Source organism: Polypterus senegalus, chromosome 6 (assembly GCF_016835505.1).
Source record: "Polypterus senegalus isolate Bchr_013 chromosome 6, ASM1683550v1, whole genome shotgun sequence".
NCBI classification, from domain to species: Eukaryota; Metazoa; Chordata; class Cladistia; order Polypteriformes; family Polypteridae; genus Polypterus; species Polypterus senegalus.
The window spans coordinates 47,919,751-47,935,938 of NC_053159.1; the positions used below are offsets into that span (position 1 = coordinate 47,919,751).

General features: G+C 32.1%; 1 protein-coding gene across 10 annotated transcripts in view; it reads right to left on the bottom strand.

The window, feature by feature from the left end:
* The window catches only part of satb2 (SATB homeobox 2), a 218,572-nt gene extending 202,870 nt beyond the window's left edge, over positions 1–15,702 (bottom strand). For 6 of the 10 annotated variants that reach the window (XM_039755979.1, XM_039755982.1, XM_039755981.1 and 3 more), the window contains exons 1-2: positions 10,950–11,035; positions 10,393–10,524 (exon numbers count right to left, since the gene is read on the bottom strand). The gene's annotated coding sequence lies outside the window, so the exon portion shown is untranslated. Of the gene's footprint in view, positions 1–10,392; positions 10,525–10,949; positions 11,036–13,432; positions 13,509–15,105; positions 15,174–15,645 lie in introns of those variants that run through there. The other 4 variants (XM_039755973.1, XM_039755974.1, XM_039755975.1 and 1 more) reach the window with 4 other exon arrangements.
* Positions 15,703–16,188: the final 486 nt, after the last annotated feature.

The following is a 16,188-nucleotide window of genomic DNA, read 5'->3' on the forward strand; positions in this document are numbered from 1 at the left end:
TGAATGTAAACAAGAGTTATGGAGAGGAAATTTGAACTAGTTTTACATTAATTAATTCTCACAAGTAGTAGTAGTAACATCATTAGCCCTACAGATTTTCAAGTCCAGAGTCCTGGCTTCAAACCCTAGCCAAATAAATCTCTATATGAAATTGTCATGTTCTCTTCATGCTTTCATGCATTCTTTCCTTGCGATGGACTTACTCCTCTTCCAAAGTTTATTCCTGTCTTTTACCAATGCTACACAGACAGGTTACCAGATAAAAATAAGCTTGACTGAAGTCATTCTTGACCATTTAAAACAGCATAAAGCATCAGAGTTTGTTTTCTAGAAATTCTAGAAAGCATTTTTCTTTTCAATCTGTCACTTTTTGTGAAATGTTGAAAAAATAAGAGGCACTATAAAATATTTTAATACAACACTGTCTGGCAATACAGCAACAAGTATAAACTATATGCAAGATTTTGCATCTACAACCATAAGTGTATTTATTTTTAAAAAAATTCATATTGAACATAAAACATTATGCTGCATTTCAGTTAGTTTATACATTTATGCACTTTGCAATTTTAAGTATTTTGTGGATCTGAGGTTACCAACTATATTCATTAAAACAAGGAAGACATTTTATCTCAGTTCAGCTCAATTGATATAATCATTTTAGAGAAGATGTCAAGTCAGGGACCTATTTCTTCAAAATTCATAGTTATGTGCAAAAAGGCAAATCTTTAGTCATTAATCAATTCAATCCTCAACCTCACTCCTGCTAACACAGTATCACTGAATGCTCAAACTTAATCAGACAGCACTGGGGTAAGGCAGAAACCTATTAAAGATGTTGGACCAGGGCACCACAGTGCAAATGTAAATACTGTATATGAACTTTATATCTTTTATATTACTGTATGCACTGTATCTTAGTGACCATGTTCTCTGGGCTCTGTCTAGGCAGTAAATATGTGGCAAATCTCCAAAAGAGCCTGTTTGCACTCCCATTGCATGCACCACTGTCAGTAGTCTTATGCCCAATACCAATTCACTAGTATTATGTCATTATAATAACATCCTGTAAAAAAATGAAAAACAGAGATGTGTGCTAAACAGTAGCTGCCAGTATAAACAACCTTTGCAGTCACACATCTTGGGTACAGAAAAGCAAAAAGAACAGTTTGGATTCTTATCTAATTTTAATTTTGAAAACATCTGTAAAAAAAGAGCTGATTATCAAATAAATGATCAAGTGAAAGAGATTCTAAATGTGGGTAGCAGCAGGGTGCAATACTGACTTAAGCGCCAAACATTCAAGTCGGTTAAACTTGCCTATAGAGAGACTCAGCAAAGTTCTCATTTTATTGGACATGTGATGAAAGGAATTTAATATAAAGTAATGTTAATTTTATATACTTGAAATTAAAAATTCAGGTATAGGTATAGAATGCTGGAACTGGACCCGTTACGTGTACCTAATGAAAATGATATGGGAGAGCAAGACTCACTAATTTCCTCAATTAGACTCTGCAGAAGTGTTTAATAAGTCTAGTAAGATGACTGGTTATAAAGAGAGGTTATACTTAAACTGCATAACACATGTGAGACCAAATCTCAAATTTTGTGTGCAGGACACTCCACATATTATATAAAGAAAATAACAGTCTCCATAGATAAGATACTAGACTAATTCCAGCATTGTTAGGAATGAGCTATGTCTAAAGACCAAAAGACTTGTGTTGTGTCTTAATAGGCTTGAATAACAGAAGGTTTAGTGGAGACATGACAGAAATGTTTACATTTCTGATGAGAAAATTGATGTGAGCAGATAGTTTAATACCAGTTCTTCAAGAAGAATCGAGGGTCACAAATAGAAAGTGGGAATGTGTAAATTTTACATTAATATTAATTTTTTTTTCTCCACACAAACAACTGTGGATGTATGGAATCATGAGAAGAAATTATATGCTAGCACATATAGAAGTAGAATCTGGAAACCTCATATCTCAATCTAATGTTATTTTAAAGCATTCCGTGAACTGAAATTTCTGAGTTATATTTGTCTGAATATATCTTGTGATTACAGTATTTCAAGAACACGGTGTCTGAATGTTTTACAAAAACACACTTTTAGATAATAAGAAAGATAACAATAGCAATTGATCTATCCACCAATCACTGTTAGAGCATAAGAAGGTCTCCGTACTGTATAACAGGTGTCCAGTAGTGGTAAACATGGCATTCAAATTCTCATGTCCATATATAAGGAAGCTCTACAGAGTACAACAACCGTTCAGTTTAGTGTAAAATACTCATGAAACTGAGTTTCTCTTTCTTCTTTTTAATATTATTGGCTTTTTTCTACAGTGTATTTTCCTTTGACCAGCTTGAAATATTGTATACATTCATAAATGTAGTTAAAATAAAATCCAGAGTAATACTAACTAAAACACAAACACTGTGCAATATAAAAATACTGAAATATATTATGTATAACAGCAAGCCTGCTCAAGATTAAGATTGGAAAAAGGATGGATGGATTTATGAAACACCCAATAATGTTAATATAAACATGTAACATAATTGAACTGTTCTTCATTATTTCATCTTTAAATGGTACTGAAACTATTCTCTAAAAGGGATTTCTCTAATGGTCCAAATCCTTATGTTTGGCATAAGCCTGTAATTAGACAGTAACTTGAAATAAAGTCACTAACTACAAAATAAAGTCTTTACCTTAACCAATTTCCCATTTTTCAGCATTTTATTCACATAAGAATTAATGCCCAATTCCAGACGTTATTTTTATAAAATTATTACACATCTTCATTTGTAATAAAATAACTATTACATCTCCCATCAAGCACTTCTTTCATTGGTTTATTCTATCAGGATAGTCGGAGAGGTGTATTTAAGTGAAGAAAAAAGTAAATATTATTAATCCATTTCTTTTTGACATTTAAATAATGTAAAAGTAGAGGGTGAAATATATACTTATATTGTTTCAGAATGTTATGTATTATATCCACAGTACAAATTACTGAAAAAAAAATCTTCAGATTTGAATTGTGTGTAAAATTACATCAATGGAAATAACAACATGAAAATGTATGACTTCATTTAAAAAAGAAGATAATAATTCTGAGTAAAATTTAAATGACCAGAAATCTTTCAAAAAATAATTTTACTTTATTCTATGGTAATGCATAAAATATATAAATCTTTTTTCTGCATTTTCCATTTGAATTACTTATCTAATCTCCAAATGTCCAAAGGCAAACATAAGCAACATATACAAAATTCTAATTTTGTAAATAAATAAAACAAAAGATTCAAGAGCAAACTGATGACAAGGAAGGTTTTATGCTTACAGTGGAGATACGACAGTCATTGGGATTTTCCTATTTCTTAGATGACTCTCACATAAACAAGAAGCCGCTTGAAAGCAGTGTTTAAACGTGTGTTGTCATGATTATAAATAGAAACGTGTAACATAAATGTCTCTGAAAGGTATTTCTGTTAAGACAGATATTAAACATTGAAATGTGTTGCATAAACATTAATATATTGACTTTGCTGTGCCTTCAAAATACTCACACTTGATTGTGGAACTATCATTTATTAATATTAACGCATGCTTAGTATTTTTATATTATCAACAGTATGTATTTTGACACCAATAGTATGCAAACAAAATACATGTATTGCTGATTTGCTCATTTCTGGTATCATTAACTTTAATAACGGTTAAATATTATACCACATTTTAGCAAATATTTGACATACTTTATATACATTTGCTAACAAGACTTTGACTGCCTTTTTAGTTTCTTCTACAAACATTTCTTGAATAAACATATCTGTAGTGTGGTGATTGAAAATCACAATAAACAGAAAAGCTTGTCACTAAGGCCTCAATAAGCAGTGACAAAACAAAATAGTGCATATTGACACACATATGTATTAAGTTTTGTCACGCATAAAACTAGTCTTCTAAAGATATTCAAGTAAATTCATTGGCAGGTTCTAATAAGATGGGTAGGCAAGAGATTATGCAGAAAATCAAGATTCCTTGAGTGACAATGTAGGTCACATTGTAATATAAATGTGCCATAATCATGGCCCATATCACTTTCTTCTATATAATCGTTGCAACTAACTTTAACCTTATGCTCTTTATTAGTTTTATTACACCTCAAACTTTTAAAAAATGTCAGTACTGTATTACCAATCTAAAATATCAACCAAATAAGGAATAGATTTAGGATACAATTAGTTCCATTTCTTTTGGTTTTCCAACAAGAGCACAGACAGGTCAATTGACTTGCTCATAGTCATACAGTAGTAGCGAGGATTTGAACCCACAACCTCAGAGTTTAAAGTTCAAAGCCTTAACCACTACACCACAATGCCTGCCTCCATATCACACCCAAAAAAATTACCACAAAAAAGTTAAAGTTAAAAAAATATATATATTAAAAACTGAAAGCATTCACTAAAGTGTTCTTTAACATTGTTTCACCATTCTAGCAACCTGGCAGTTAAGAAACCCAAAGCTAATTCAAACCATATCTCTGATTGGAAAGTATTTATGAATATTCTAAAGAATTTGAGCGTATGCAATTAGCTTTTAATGTGTTTTAAATTGTTAATATATTGTTAATATATGCTACAATAGACAAAACAAAGTATTGTAAGAAAATCAGACTCAACTGCATTAATGTATGCAAATTTCTTTCTTTTAATTATCTGTCAGCTTCAAGTAAGACAAACTTTTGAACACGATACTTTTTTGTTCATCAAAGACATATTCTAGTAAATAAATTGTTTATCCTTTACTGAGTAGCATTGCAGCCTTGAGTGTTAATTCATGGGCCGGTGAATGTGATACTCAAATACAACCGAACAAGTAGGCTAAAAGATATTGAGGTTTTGGTGAAATAGCTCAAGAAGTCTGTAAGTTGATTCATTGTCTTAGAAATGTTTGCAAAACATTAAAACATAATTTAAAAAATGGAAACATATTTATTGTGCCTCTAAGTGCAGTACTGATTAAATTGTTATGAGAAAGTTAATCTAAGTCTACAAGTGGTTAACTTTGATAGTGGCATGATAATCTGATCTAAAGCATATCCTTCCCTGCCTTGAAAACTACAAGTGTCCAAATCGATTAATGCTTTAACAAAACATTTCACAGAGAGTCTTAATTTTTAAGTAAAAAGCAGTGACAGGAAAGCAAATTTGCAAGCAAAGTAAATGAAACATCTCAACCATCTTCAGTAGAAAAGTTAACATCATTGACCATTTCAGAATAAACATACGCAATACCATGAGCTGCAGGGTTGAATATGGGAAAAGCACTGTAAATTACTTTGAGAGTGCAGCTTTATATTCTGTGTGATTCTTGATACGTTATACTGAATGTTCTTCTAATATCTAGTAAGATTTTAAATGATCGAGATCAGAAACACAAAATTGTGAATGAATTTGTCATGTGACATGATTTGTGGCCATTGACTGAGAATAATATCAACATATTCAGCGCCCATGAGAATGGTTCTAAATGGATAGTTGTTTCATAATCTTAGAAATAGATAAGCTAAAATTACCAGCAAATATTATTCACACTGGCCCTAACATAAATAGTCTACATTAATGAGGTTGTGTTGAAAAGAAAAAGTTTATTTAAAGTTCCAGAGAAACATTTCTGTTCATGATACACCTTAACAAGAAAACCAGCCTGTGGTTGAAGATGTGAAGTGTTATCAGTATAGATCAGTTTTACGTTACAAACAAATCATTTAATTTTATGTAGATGGAAAAATAAAAATCCTTTCTACACGTATTTCATTATGAATTTTCATTTACTACTGCATTGCATGTTACCCTTCAAAAAACAAAAATGGCAGTACTCTTTCTCAAGTCTCAGTGTTTTTTTTTTTTTTTTTAACTCACTCCTTCGTTTTGAAATGCTTAAACCTTTAACAATCTGTCATCTATTTGCCTCCGGCTGCATTATTGCTAGGTAGGGACTGATTGCAGGTAATGCTCCTGCTCAGCAAGACAATGGCAAGCAAGGCCCTTTCAATCAAGGTGCTTTCATGCAGGCTGATTCAACAAACTGCTGTAATAGCACTCATTGAGGACGAAATTCACGAAGAATTACTACTCATCTTTACCAGTGATTAAAATTTTGAAATCACATATACAGTAATTGTAGTATATGAAACACACCCACTAAAAGTATTCTACTCATGCACCAAGATGTATGAGGGTGCAGTTTGTCTGTTTTGTTTAAGTTTGTAATGTAAAATATAGCTTGACTTAAATGATACTTAACTACTCAGAAAATCATCACATAAATTAACATACATTAATATTTATATTAATATTCTATACAAACGTCCCGTTTTTTAATACAGTACATGTCATTAATCAATATAGTTCGAACAAACTGTTTTTTACAGTTACTAAGCCATTCTAAAAAGTTGCTTATTTTTATGTCTTTGTATAAATTTAAGAGATGCGATTTCAAATGACTGAGTTTTTAAACAATTTTACTTTAGTCGGTTTAATAATTCATTGTTCATCTTATATACACACCATATAATGGTTAATATGAAATTATAATAAGTATTAGTAGAAATATAGGTACAGTACACTTCCCAATGTATGCATTTTCTATAAAGAATACATAAAGATTAAAGAAGAGAATCTAATAAACCTGTTGTACATTTTTCAAAATCAAGAATACAAGATAAGAAGTAAGCTTTAATATCTGAGAAAATATTTATGTAATAAAATGTACATAAGAAACTAATTTTTCCATCATTTCCAGAACATATGTTAACAGCAAAATAAAGCATTTTTGCTATGCTTTTTAAATAACTGTCCAGTGTAAAAGCTATAAGAATATACTGTATGCTTGAATCAAATAATATAATTGCATTTTACATTTTTTCAGATGCATACTGAAAGATTAATACTAACTTAAAAATGTGTAAATTTAAATCACTCAACTAAAAATTGAATAAGTAGAGAGGAATCACTCTGGATGTAGCATAGCATGCAATCTCATGAGCATGGAGCTTAGTGCTTATTTAGAACATAATGTACTTGTGTGTCCTTGATAACAGCAATATAGTTCTAAACAAGCTACTAATTTCAACTAGAATTTAGAATATTATTACTCCTCAGTATCAGCAATAAATTAAATTATTCTCGTTTTTTAGCTTTAAAACCAGTTATTTGATTTTTATTTTTTGCTATTTTGATTTTTTAAAAATGAATCCATATATCTAATTGCTTTTATCTATGCTTATACTGTAAGTAAGTTTGAAGTCCAGAGCTTAGAAAATATGGAGCTAAATTGAGTATGAAAAAAATGTCCCTCTTGCCCTTCGGAATTAATTTTCTTGTAAGACACACATATATATATAAGTTTGCAGATTAATATTAAATGAATAGATATTTTTGTCCAGTTATTATGTTCTTGTTTAGAAATTATTAAAACTAAATGTCCTAAGATTATGAATTTTATGAATATTAAACCTTGTTCAAACATAAAATATAGATGTATGGGATAACTGATTACTTAAAAAATATATATCTATAACTAAATATTTTTTAATTATCAATAAGAAGAAGTCTTTATTGTCATCTTTATGAAACACTTTTATTTAAGCTTTAAAGCAATTTAATCTACAACACAGGTATGTCAAGCTAGGGTCCTCTCTGTTGTACAGCTGCAGAAATATAACAAACATCTATAATCTTCAACCTTTTGGACCAGTAGCAAAAATATTCAATGGCATAAAAGAAAGTAATTCTAAATGAAGGCCAGAGCTTCATGAAATATTGACATCTAAGACTCACATTAATAACTGAAAAGCCTAACTTTGGAGCAGACTTTATGGGCAATGGCTGTCTAAGAACTCAGCAAAAAGACATTTTCCAGGAAAGCTTATCCAAGGACTGCTTCTCTAGCACTGCGCCCATATGGTTCACATTGCAAAACCATTGGTAAGAGTAACAAATCTGATTTGTATAATGTGTCTGTTGACGCTGTGGGTTTCTTGGTGACATATAGCCCAAATTAAATTGAAATGGTTCTTACTGCAGGAAAGTGTGTTGGTCTGCTTGAGCAAGAAATGCAACAACCCTAAAAAAGTTTTACACCTAAATATTTTCAAGCAAACCTTACTTCGGAAATTATGTATTGTTGATTTTTAACATTTTTTTCTATGTATTCATTTTGTTTTAAAAAATAGTTTTAATGCCTTATTTTGTTTATAAAAAATCACTTTGTGTTCAGACTATACATATTTTATTCAAACCATGATGATATTTTAAAAAATGAAACCGAACACAAACTTTAGTTTCAGAAATTATTTTCAAATGAAGCTTTAGGAATTAATTCTTATCCTGTAATAAATACTACAAATTTTAATTATCATCATACCAAATAACTATTTGTCTATAACGTAAATGTAAGCTATGTTAAGTAATCTTCACTTATTTTCTATCTTTTTTGATAATGTAATTATGTAATACCAAGTAACAAGACGATTTTCTGTCTGTTAACACCAAAACTAAAATATAAAACAAAGTTTACTCTTTTTTCAGAAAACTGTCAGAATACTACATTAAAATACAGCATATCCAGAAAATTTAAAAGTATCTGATCAGAAGTTCATTGACGAACTTTGCAACGAGTACTAAACATGCCAAAACCGATTTTAGCGGTTAAAGTATGCTATGCGTAATGTTTTAGATTGTCTAATAGGTGTAAGAATTTAGCTGTTTGAACTGCGTTTGCATAACTTGCGATGTCCCCTGTACCGTTGCAAATAAGGCAGCGACCTGTATTAATAGCAGATTTATGTCAAAGCTTTGCGTTCGAGATACAGTTTAAATTCCATCCATCCATCCATCCATTTTCTAACCCGCTAAATCCGAACACAGGGCCACGGGGGTCTGCTGGAGCCCAACAGTTTAAATTCCAACTTATAAATCAAACGAACTGAAAGAGCATCACAAGCTTATGTCCTGTGTCATTCGACAAATTATGAATTAAATTGCTTTTTTTAAAACAACTATAAATGCAATGATTACAAGAACTCTTTACAGGTAAAGAATACGTATGAACTAGATCTCATTTAATGTAGCGTGACTAAAATGTTTTATCTGTATTGCCAGGATACGTTTGTCGACAGCAGAAAAATGTCTAAAATGAGTAACATATTGATAGAATATTTATATTAGATGTAATTTGCTAATGTAAACAGGTGTCCTGGTTGTCCACATTACCTTGCATCAGTTTAGAATCCTTTTCCTACTCTGCATATATGGAGAATGGAAGCGAAGTCCTCCAAGATAGATAGATAGATAGATAGATAGATAGATAGATAGATAGATAGATAGATAGATAGATAACTGTGTAAAGTTACTGTAAACAATTTTACACGTGTTTCCGTCTCCACAAAATAAAGCATTCGGTACTGAAAAGACAGACTGATTAGCAGCAAGCCGCTCATTTAGATTATGTGTCAAAACATAAAGATTAAGGAAAAAATGTTTTCAGTGTCTTTTTTAAAGAGCCATTGGTTGTCACTTTAATCACATCCCATATGTTGTATTACATGTATTTCATAGTGAGAATGATCACACAAACTTTAAAAAAAAGTACAGTGTAAGGTTATCTAAGTGATCCTATAGTCATACTACAGATTATCACTTAAAAACAGATATTTAAATCGTTAACTGTGTGAGTTGCACTGGAGCCCTGACTGGAACTGCTTCCTGCCTTTTGTAATATATTGCTGGTATAGACTGAACTCGGAGTGTTTGACTTTATGTCATGTATCATCTAGAAAATGTCTACACGTGTAAGTATTCTTTCTTATTTATTTATAAAGCTTGTTGATATATATATATATGTCCTTCCTCCATTTAGAAAATTTAAGGATTAAATGTTACTGTATAAATTTAAAATGCTCGAAAGAACTCTTAAATTAACATGAACGCCCATTTAAAACAGCTAATATTATAATGTATCATACTCTTCATGAAGCACAATATAGAAAACATTTTATTTCCTACTTAAAGAGAGCGTACTTTTCAAAAAGGCTGACTCCATTAAAAACAACTTTTTTGTAACTTTACAGAATTAATAAAAATAAAGTTTACCGTTTGAAAGGAGCCTAATGTGAATTACAACCTTTTAAAAATATTTTTACAGAACACCCTTATGGTCCACTTTCATATTTTACAGACATGTTTGCATATATCAAAAACTCGTCAGTGTTCTTGTTTATAGTCCTCTTAAATTAAGTCTTGCCACTTTATACTTTTCTTTCTTAATAGCTGCATGCTTAATGATGCCCAGAGCGCTGAGTTACTTACTGTTCACGGAGTGTCTGAATCTCGGCTGGCCAGGCAAGAGGCTTTGTCCATGGATCAAAAGTAACGAATCCAGGGCTGAAAGTTAGTTCAGTTGAGTGCCGGCAGGTTGGACAAGGAGCTGTGCGGAGCTCTCTGATAAACACACAAACAGATAGACAGATGACAGATAAGTGAGTGCTGAAATCCCTCTTCTGGCCAATCGCGCCGTACATACAGATGGGACGCAGTCTGCTTCCGTACGGAGCGCTTACTGTGCTGGCCACGAAATGATAAAAGAAAAATATAAAACAAAACAAAAACAAAGCAAAAAAGAAAAAATAACAGTAACACAGCCGCACCCTGGTCAGCAATGCTGGCGCAAAAAAAATCGAGCCAGCAGCAGTCAAATAATAATCTTCACCTTTACAGGAAAAGAAGAGAGTTAAACAATACGGTGATGATTAGGAATGTAAAAACGATACAATTACATTTTTGCCTTTTTCTTTTAGTGTCACTCTCTCTAAGTTAGCTTTAAATACCGTGGCGAAAATTAGCGAAAATAAAAAAATATAACAAACCGAAAAGTGAACAAAGTCTTGCTCCTTAATATGTCACCTTCAATCTTTTCTTGCCACGGCGCCCAGAGTGACAGACAGCAAAATCAGAAAGGGAGTGCGTGAGAGAGAGAGAGAGAGAGAGAGAGAGAGAGAGAGAGAGAGAGAGAGAGTAGGAGAGGGAGGGAGGAGAGAGAGCGGCGAAAGGGGAAGACGGCGTTTATAATTATTAGTTACGTGTTGAGTCATCAGCAAAGCCAGGTTGGAGGATATGATTTTTAAAGTTTGTTGCAACGTTCTAGAGTTTTTAAAAAGGCTATCGCACTGTTTGTATTTCTGCCGTAGTTCATAGTAACTCCCGTTTAATTGTTTACAGAAAAGAATCTCAAACTGAACGCATATAGTCCTGGAAAAATACTTGATAGAACCCAAGACTGCAAAAAATTAAATATATGTTTTGGGATATGAGACCGTACTCAAAATAGTGGTAATAAACGTTTTTCTAAAATACATATTTTTTAATATACTTAAGTGATTTAAACATATTATTAATAATTTGTACATGGCCCACCACATCTTACTCTCCTGACTGTAGGGCAAATGTGTATGAAGCAGTGTCAGAAAGTAAAAGTTGTCGCGCTCTCGTAGACTTTAGTTTTGTTTTTTATAAGGTTTCTTTTGTTAATAAGTAATGGTAAGGGGTGCGATTGCACCCGCTTTTCTCTCACCCTGCTGATCCGACTGTTTTATTAGATGTCTTGTATAAATAAAACAAGTGCCCTGTCAGGTAAAATTAGTTAATAATAAACTGCATTCTTGATAGACAGATGCCATTGGCTTTTAATAATTTATGAGACTATTACTGTGTGGTTGTTAAATTTCTCGGGGAGTGGTTGTGTGGGAGAAACAGAGAGAGGGTGTGTGAGAGATAGAGATTGTACAAATAATGGCTACTCATTAATATTTTATTATAGAAATTATCTGTATTTCTTTTTACACTAATACAAAAGCACATTTAAATACATATATCTGCTGCACTGCCTTCATTTTTGGTTTATTATTAAACTTAATGAAAGAAACGCAAAATTGGTGATTCTGAGCAGGCGTTAATAATAATTGCAGAAAGGGTCAGCTGAAGATTTCTCCTTTTTATATTGTGAAACTAACATAATTAATGAAACAGCACAACTTAAACGTGTCCACAAATGTGCTTTTGCAGGAAAACTATAATAAATAAACAATAATGTTTGAAAAAAAATCAAAAAGGGTTCAATCCTTTTTAAACTAACTACAAAACAACAAACTGCAATAAGTTCATCTCTCTATCTAATTATTACTTTTGACAAATACAGCAAGAACAAGAGAAGTTAAACAATCTCTTCCTTTAAAGCACTGAAGTGGTGTAAAGATCGATTTAGAGGAGAAGGGGTCAAATAAACCTTTAACAAAAAGATTTATTAGGATGTGATTCGCAGTGTAACTTTAGTGTCATAGTTTTGTAATTGCGACTTAAATAATAAGTAAGGAAAACACCGATTTCATATTGGAATTAAAGAGGAAAATATGCGGTAACCCTGAGTATACAATTCCGTGATTGGATAATAACTCAGTTCTTTTTGTAAAAAAAAAAACTCTTAACGGAGTATCGAAGAAGGTGAATTATTTAACCTACAATTGAATCAAAATTGCACGTTAACGGAACGTGTCGACCCTGGCAAATGCTTCTTGTGTAGTTGTGAGGATCTCCTTTAAGCAAGTTCTGACTGTATGGTGGCGCCAATGTGCTATAAGGAAGTAGTAAAAAAAAACAAACGATATATATTTTGGAAATCAGAAATACTAGAAAATTGGAAGTAGACACGCTAAATAATATGTACAATGAGAAAGTACCGTACGTAAGCTGTCTGGGCGAAGCAACATGGGTTCTTATCTATCTTGTGGTAATAATAAAACCGATGACATTCAAAGAGGCGCAGCGCGCTGTCAAGAAGAGGCTAGTTTTATTTAAAAAAGGTAAGCACTTCCAGTGTAGTACCTTGAAATGACTGGCCAATAAGCATTCGTAAGATCTTGAACATTTGCTTAATTCTACAGTCTAACAAAGCTAGAACTGTAGTACAATGTTGCCAATTTTTCTCTTATTGATTGTTTGAAATTCTTAAATAATACATAAGGCGAGACTGACCTGGCCACTTTGCCTTAAAGTTTAGACAAGATGCATAGCTGACTGAACATTGAATTCGGTGTTAATTACTTCTCGGCAGTCAAATATTTTTTTACTTTTACTAAAACATGTCGACGTGTCGATTTTTAGTAAGATTTTTAGTCAGATATTTTTATTGAAACATTATATGTATATTGGTGCTTAATATTAGTATTTCTTTTTATTAATATATTATTCTTTAACAATTTGGTATTTTTGGAAATTGCCTCCTAATTCATAATCATAAAATAAAGTGCAACTTCTAAAAAGTTTTCATTGAAATTCTAAATTAATTGTATCTTACCTTATGGTTAAGGACGCGTACTGTATAAAATATGTCTTGGTCAATAATATGTGTAATGTGCAATAGTCAGCCCTGGTAGTGTTTTATAAGATTAGTGGTGAAGCCTGAGGTCTGCTCGAGCTGTGAGCTTCAAAGTGTGCTGAGACAGATTTTGCAGTTTGTCTGCTATCCTGATTCGTTGCTATTATTATACAGCGGATGATGTCGATCTGGAGGTATTTGTACAATCCGGGCCATTAATGAGAAGCTCTTAACTCCTCATTTTCATGCCGATTTCCACTCATCTGCTGTACCCTTTTTTTTTAATATAGTAAGCATGCTCGTTTAGGGAGGTTTTGTTTTCCTCATATTTTCATTGTAAATTTAGCGTTAGGAATACACATATATGTCTACTACATAATCAGAGATGCAGTTCGTGAAAATATTTTTAGATAATATTAAGCAAGTAAACGATCACGAACTAGATACTGTGCAAACTCGATTTACTTTTAGATAACTGGAGACATTACAACGCTGCCATGTGGTTAACAAAAATAGCAATGGGTTATTCATGTCAGTTTTCTTAATGGTTTAAAATCTTTACTTAAATAGCACGGGGCATGGAACCTGTAATTTGTTACACCTACGTTTAACCTTTTGACATCTCCATCAAAGGGCTGAACTCCTTAACGTAAATGATGAAAAATATGGCGTAATATAAAGTCTGTTTCAAATAATCATTATTTGTGATATCTTGTAATCCTAATACAGCTTTTCCTGTTGCTATACGCGTTATTGATTTATATTGACGGGTTTTAGAAGATAGGAATAATTACATTTACAATTGGCATATACAATAATTAGTATTGTTTTCTTATTTTAAGACATTTCTGCAGACTTAGAAGATAACCTTATAACAAGAAGACTGCAATCCTGCCACCTGCAATCCTTTCTTAAAATCACTTGCACGTATGTGCAGGTATAAGTCGTTTTCCAGTTCAATAATTTACTGCGAAAAACGAACGCAAAAGAGCATTTTTGAACTTACTGAAAGTTAATAATATTGTACCTGAACTTACTTTAGAAAACTGTGCTTTCACAAATCAAAGGATTATTTCTCAGCCCAAAGTGATTATTCAGCTAAGAACTGTTCTCCCTGGATATTGACATCTGAGATTTTTTCACATAGTTTAGAAGTCAATGTCATAAAACAATATTTAATAGTTACCGAAGCTGTAAATATTCGGAGGTGTATTGCATTTCATGTAATGAAATAACTGAGAATTGAAATGAATTCTGAATAGTTTCCTCAGTGTCCTTCCTTACCAGTCATTACAAATGCTGCGCATATTCTCCTGCAGTGAATCTCGACAAGTTAATCAGATTAATTTCAAACTACTCAGACAGACAGACAGACAGACCGATAGATAGATAGATAGATAGATAGATAGATAGATAGATAGATAGATAGATAGATAGATAGATAGATAGATAGAGTTTTATTCTATTTTCTAATATAAAAAGAGCATGCTAATGGCATGTTAAACTTCCTTAGCGCATAATTTTATTGTTTAATTAGTGTTAGAATCAACTAAGCACTTTTACAAAAGTTTTTAAAGTGTTTCAGTAAGTTATATAACATGTTTCAGGTTTTCTACAAAAATTGAAATCTTTGTAGTGGCAGCATTACTCACCTGTTACTGCATATGCTGTACAAATCCGATTTAATAGTTGACATCTATGATAAAAATGGAGGAATGTGTGTTAAAACCACTGCAGATTTATTACTATAACATGGGTGAAACAGCAACTTACTGACTTAAAAAATCAAGAGACAGGCGGAATAACAAATGTAAGACGATACAATGGTCCGTAGAAGCGCAGACATTTGAAGTACAGCCTGTGATACATCCGGTAAAAGGGAACATTTGCAAATGTAATAATCGTTTCTCTTTTGCTCGTTCATTCTGTTTTAATACAGGTGCTGCAGTGATTTTACACAGAGCTCTACTAGGCGGCTCATTTCCATGCAAGGAGTGAATGGAATAATTTAAAAGAAAGGATGCATCTGGACAACATCAATCTGGTGCGAGATTAATAGCTTTCCAGCTGATGATGGTAGAATTTCACCGAAATAGGAACACGTATCTGATTTAGACGGATGCCCGCAACGAAAACGTCAAGATATTTTTTCCAGCATATTAGCATATAAATACGCATGTTGTTTTACCCACCATCAATCATGAGTCTTCCGTAAAAAGTCGCTCAGCGTCCGATTTGCTAAGCGACTCTCATCTCAACCGGCAACACAACTTGAAAAGTTCCTCGAAGAGTTGTTTTTTTTTTTTTTTTTTTGTGACAGCGCGACCTTGTGGCAATTTTTAAAAATACACAATAATACATCGATTCTTATGTGAAATCTACATTTATTGTTTATCAATTTTCTTACTTTCTTACTTTTCTATTTGTCGCTGAATACGACAAAATCATGTGCGTAAACTGTCCTTCCTTTATTGCTCGTTTCTTTATGTAACATTTCTCCTGACAGTTCAACGGACCTTTGCTGGACAGCCCTTTGATTTAAAGTGCTGAAGTCAACATTATTTAAATAAAACATCTTTAATTATTTTTTTTTCAATCAGTCCCAAAATAATATCAAACGGAAAAGTGGAAAGGTAAAATAAGTTTAAATACAACTACGCCACAAAAGGTTGTACATTATGTCAGCCACATAGAAAACAAACATTTTTTTTCATATCCTGAATTAACAAAATAAG